We start from the raw sequence: 6587 nt of genomic DNA, 5'->3' as shown, positions 1-6587 counted from the left end.
TACTAATCAAGGCTGGGCAAGTTAATGATTTTTTTTAACTCAGTTAAGTTAAGTTAATATGCACCAATTACAAAAAGTTAAAAGTTAAAAGTTAATTTAATTATAGGTTAACTCAGTTAAGTTAAAAGTTAATACACATTTTTTTTAAACTTTTTATTAAGTTAAAAAAAAGTTAATTTTTTTTTTACACATACTTTCGTTTTTTACAAACCCTGAAACCCAAAACTAATTTTTATGACTATATGACAAATGTTTATGCTTTATACAGTATATTATTGTATTTCTTTGAAGTTTTCATTTCTAAAAAAAGAACAGTAATTACCTATATATAACAAGTAATAAATACCTAAAAATAATGAATTAATATTATTTAATCAAGCCTTGTAAACAGATACTATTTGTGAGTGTGTGTTTGAAATAGAGTATTACTGTGTTTAATAAATAATCACTAAATATTGTATTAAATAGATACTAGGTATTACCTATATGGCTATATACTTACTAAAATACTAAAATATAACATATTATAATTTAAATAGAAAGATAATAAATAAGTTGAAATAGTTGGATAATATTTTATTATTTTAACATACACATTTCAGTCATATAGTTAAACTATACATTTAAACTTAAATAGGTAGCATTAATCTTTATACTAAAAAATTATTTGACGTTCGTGTACAACCACAAGTTCACAACTGAATACTGATAAAATGTCAGGCCCACATCAGTACATCACACAAAATCAAAATATCGATAATTGGTTTTTGTTTATTTTTAGACTTGTTGGATTTATTTTTTCCTGAAATGACGACTTCGGTCGTCGATAACACTAATATACCCGCATGATATAGGTATAGCCATAATGCCATATATAGTCATAAAGGGACAATATTATGTCTATATTATATTTATTGTAACTTGATATAATTAATTTAATAATATAAAACCTTTTATTATAAATTATTTTCTGATGTATACCACTATACAGGGTGTTCCTTTAGAGTACAGAGTGATTAGAAAAATATAAAATTTTTTAAAATTAACTTAACTTATTCCATAAAATGAAAATCAACTCGTTAATTTCACGTTAATTAAAAAATAAATTTAATAAGTTAATAGTTAAGTTAATGAATATCCAAAAGTAACTAGTTAAGTTAAAAAGTTAAGATAAAATTAACTTTTTAACTTAACTTTAACTTTTTAACTCGTTAATGCCCAGCCTTGCTACTAATACAAGTAAAATACTACCTATACGTGTTTTAACGATAACGATAGCTCATATATAAGGTAAGCTAGCGCAAATAGGTTAGCAGATGAATGGGGTAGTGTATTTTAATTAGTGTATTTAGTCTAGAATACATGTGTGCTATCGCATTGATATGGGTGTATCTATAGAGTGATTGAGAATGTTGTTGAATATTGAATAACTGTTCCTAACAAATTTTATATAAGAAAAAAATTGGCTTTATAAATAATAAAAAGATAATAACAATAATATCGATAGAGGTGCAGGCACGAAAATGTTTTACAGAAAACCTGTGGATTTTGCGAGAGATCAACCCTTTTACGATGTGTTACAGAAACTATACTAGTTTATCTTAAACTAGAATTAAGAAGATTAAAATCCTCTTATAGTAACGATTTTTCTTGTGGAGGTGATAGGTTATTAATTTTGAAGAATAACACTGTTTACTGATAGATAACTAAATAACATTCAACGCTAATGTAGTTCGTATATTAACTCTGAGTTATATTAATTCATCTTAAGACTAGAATTTGAAACTAAAAAGTCATATATAATACTAACGATTTTTCTTTTGGAGTTGTGAGTTATTAACCAACATATTGAACCAATATATTAGCAATCGATATAAATACGATTTCATGCCATCCATACTATATGCACAACAGCAATATGTAAATCAAAGGCGTAGATTGGCAGAGTACATTTTTAAACTTCACTAAAACTGTCTCATGATATCAGTGCGCTAGAGACTATATCTGCCATCTATATGAAACTCTAAACTATAGAGTCTTAAATGTATATAAATTATGAACACATAATAATAAGCTAGATGACTTTGAAATAAAGCTATGTAACGTCGAGTTTACAATTAAATAAATATTCATTGATACATCCTTAGAACACGACAGTGTAGTACTTTTAAGTTATAAGTTATAACACTCCACCATAATAAATTCACACCTGCCATCTTTGAGATTGTGAAGGTAATCACAGCACGGAACTACACGTTTCATTAAAGCTACAAAGAGGGAGAACTATTTTGATTTACAAGGGTAAAGACAAAGAAATATATTTTCAGAACTCGAGACAAAAAAAATTGTTATTCACCGCATAATTGAACGATATCTTGATCAACAAAAACGATTAAAGATGACTTCTGCCGGGTACAGTGAGAATTCATTAAAAGAATAACTGATTTTCACATAAATGCATACAGCATAGATGTATGTCTGCGATCAGCCGTTGAAAAAAAAAAAAAAACAAATGTATTATAATTATTTACCTATCAAAGGCATTAGATAGGGGTAGACAACTTGGCCAAGAGCACAAAAAATACGTTAAATTCCTTTCGAATGCCAAAAAAGTTATCGAACTTAGTAACAACATTAGCCACAGTTAACTCAAGAAAGATATATGATAAATGAACAAAGTTAGATTTGATGAAATCAAACTAAAATACGGTGTCATACAATGATCACCACTATCATCGACTATTTTTAACATATGCCAAGATTTCACATATTTAAAAAAAAATATATCACATGACAGGCATATGGTACGAATATTCCATGAAAATTATAAAGATACGCACTCTTTCATTTGCAGATAATTCAGTAGTTATTTCAGAAGATAAAAATCACTATTGCATTAATTGAATCTTTAAGCAACGAATTAAAAAAGTAGATAAATTTATAAACAATGAAAAATTAGTAGCAATACACATTTGTTGCAGGATTATTGCAACTGAACAACTGGTAGCAACGAATAGAGCCAAAATACGCAGTAAAAGAAGATAATGTACGCCAACTAGGAGTTAACATTTTTAATAAAATAATATTCGACCGAAAAGATTATTTATGAATCTAAAAAAAATGATGTCCACCAATTACTAACTACCCTGTTACTAAACTTGTGGTAGTCTTCCATCAAATTCTACATTAATGAATTACATTTGTAATGGTAAAAATAAATATAAAAATAACAATGAAGAGAAGAGGGTGGAGAAAGCAGGGGAGAGAGATATTGAGAGAGAGAGAAACAGAAAGAGAGGTATAAAGTAGTATAATTAGGTAGTAGGGAGAGATAACGCTAAGCAGTATCCACCGGATGTAACGGCTCGGGATCACGTTAAAATACAATTAAAAAAATCGGATAATATAAAATACGTTACCTAATATACTGCACTTCCTTATTGCTCCGATACTTATATTATACACTAATGTTCATGATCAATGATTTACTTTAAATGTGATAAATATAACTGTTTACTTACCTTGTATGGATTGTAATGTGTGGTACGTAGACCCTTACTGCATTGGTTACGTCTTTGGTCGTGTGGTTCGATGCACGTTATTTATACCCTTTGATTATATTTTTTGAATATCTTATCACAATTAAGTTCACATTTTTCTTTATAACACACTGTTGACTCTTACTAATCGGGATTAAGTGTCATCTACATGTCTCACATGGACAGGAAAGGATTTGATGATTGGCGGATTATTATGAGATTAAGCTACATAACGATTAAGCGTGTGTTCAGGTTTGCTTATGTAGTTGTATTCTTAATATGTGTGCATTTTGTCTCGCTTATATAATTGTAGTTTGATTCCGGTTAAGGTAGGAGCCGGTTCAAGAGAGTATCCTGTCCGCTCCTTAGCTCTAAGAATGTAACTACAAATATACTTTGATAATTCAAAGTTTAACAAACAATGAAATATCAAGCAGTGCCAAAGATGTATTCTTAGTATGCACACATATATACCCTATTTCGCTTATGTGATTATATATTCTAAGCGCGTGAGATAAAATACATATTTAATTATTTGGGATGGATCGTTGGATGAGCAATAGATTGAAATTAGTATAAACATTATAGGATTGCATGGGTGACACAGTCAATGAAAGAATGGCGTTTTTTTTTTTGTGATTAACGAACATAGATGAATATACATAAATAGACTCATACCTGGTGATAGAATAAACGCAAATATTGGAAGTTAACTGGTTATAGAATAAAAACTCTGATTATGGTTAAACAAAGATTTCGGCGGCATTTAGATCACTGTGGGCGACGTGGACATGGTGTAGCGTAGACCTCCGTGTTGCACTGTGTGTTGCACTGAATATGCATAGCGCTTATATAATGAATCGATTGTTTTATCCCCACTCAATTGTTATTGCATAATCTGGGAACGTGTTATTCATGTCTGCTACGAGAAGTATGGTTGTGCGCATGTTAGTTATGTCGAGTTTTCGCACATTGTCGTTGGTATTTTCGCAATGTTTTTACTAAGGGGTTGTTCTGTTACGTCACGTGGTTCTGTGGGTTATTGTTCTTTTCTTTTTTGCATAATATTTTAGTGCATATGTGGTGTTTTTTGTTGAATGTGTGTTGTGCGCATGTATGCACAATAAGCTGTGTTTCGCACGTTGCTATTGGCTTTTTGCAATATTCTATATAGAAGAAGTGTTATGTTGGGTCACGTGTTCATACGTGATAATGTTATTTTTCGTTTGTATAATATTTTGCATTGATATTTGTTTGAGTGAATTTTGTATACTGCGTACCTACGCATGCATTACGTCTCGTATCTATGCGTATTTATTGTTCTACCGAATTTGGTATATTGAAGTTATTATTTTATAGTTTTTATTTCTGTTAAATATATGTAATTTTTGTGTAACATTTTTTATGTATTCTTCTTCCGATCTACGTTATTATGTTATATAGTTGCTTTTTGTCTTAGTAGTGGTATTTTGTCGCTTAGGTAGGTGTTATATTGGTGGTTATTAGTGGATTGTGTGTTGCTAACTTTTGCTATGTGTAATACTTGTGAGTTATGTAATGTTGATATTATTGTGGTCAATGTGTTTGATATTTTAATTGTGTACGTTACAAAACACAATTTGGTTTAACTATGTGTTTCCTGTATGTTGTTTTTGGTACGATAACATTCCGACTTATGTCATGACATATTGGTGCTATTTTTTGTTTTTTGTAAAGTTTTAGTGAGAATATTTTGGTACTTGTGTCAAAGTTTTAATTGAGTTTGTACTGGCGAGTTAGTATTACTATATACGTTAGTTTTTGATGCGATGGAATTTCGGTTACGTAATAATGTATTCGTGTTGCGTAATATTTTCTTATCTCATTATTCTTTTTTAGAGCCAAATGTGATCTTTGCTTGAAAGGTGATGTCTGGGAACGTTGGTTACGTAACATTATTTTGTATTGCGTAATAAATTTATATTGTGTTTTAGTTTAAATTTGGTTTTTATTCTAACTCCTAGGTATGGTCATATTCTGTATATTCATTTTGTTATTTTATTCAAAATATAGTATGGTATATAATTCATATATTACATTTAGATCACAAGGTAGCATTATTATTATTTACAGTGACTGTAGAATTATGTAGTGTTTTAACTGTAAACTATACCTTAAAAAGACGCAATGCCCAATATTTGCTTTCTATAATAATATAATATATTACCACGTAAGTGAAGTTTCCCTCCACTTTGACTTATAAACCTCGAACTTTCACCAATATTTTGGAACTAATTGGAAGCTAGTTTTCGAAATTTGTAACCTCAAATTATTACCCGGAAAATGTTTTTTTTTCTGTTTGGGGCAGCCCTCCCCCCATGAAATATCGTATAAAACTGAAACCTTCATCAATATTTTAGGAATAGACTAACTTAACAAATAATTTGGAACTAATATGAAACTATTTGGAACATAATTTTCGAAATTTGTTACTTTATATTTTTTATGTAATAAACACGGTAGGTGTTATGACTTGTAATATTATACGTAGTTGGTATATTATGTAAAATATTTACATTTAAATATATTATATACATAATATGTATTTAAACGCAATTGCCCACACACTTCACGCATCATCTATCGGCAAATTTCGTCCTATCGTAGAAATATTTAACATAATAACATCACATTAGCAACTATCGTCAATCTAAAAATAAAAAAAGCGGGTAAGTCGGTAAGTCGTGAATGTCGCTCTGCTGTACAGTAGGTTATGATATTATATCATTGTATACGAAAAACGATTCTGAGCGAAGACGGTTTATCTGTCTAGGATATATTATAGATTATTAAAAATTTTCAAATCTTAGATTTAAAAAGAAAATTTTTTATGAATTTCTAGTTTGAAATAATTTGCGAATTTTCGTGATTTTCGTGATTTTTACATATGTTGTCAAAATTCAAACTTTGAATGCTTGTAATAAAAAATTGTGATTACGCATTTCTTTTATTTTTCAATTGCTATTGTAAAAATATAATAAGAGCCATGTATTAAATTTTCAAATCTTA

The sequence above is a fragment of the Diuraphis noxia genome, unplaced genomic scaffold, assembly GCF_037042655.1.
Source record: "Diuraphis noxia isolate RWA-SAM2 unplaced genomic scaffold, SU_Dnox_SAM2 contig0001, whole genome shotgun sequence".
Taxonomy (NCBI): domain Eukaryota; kingdom Metazoa; phylum Arthropoda; class Insecta; order Hemiptera; family Aphididae; genus Diuraphis; species Diuraphis noxia.
Note: the sequence above shows the minus strand (reverse complement) of the source record.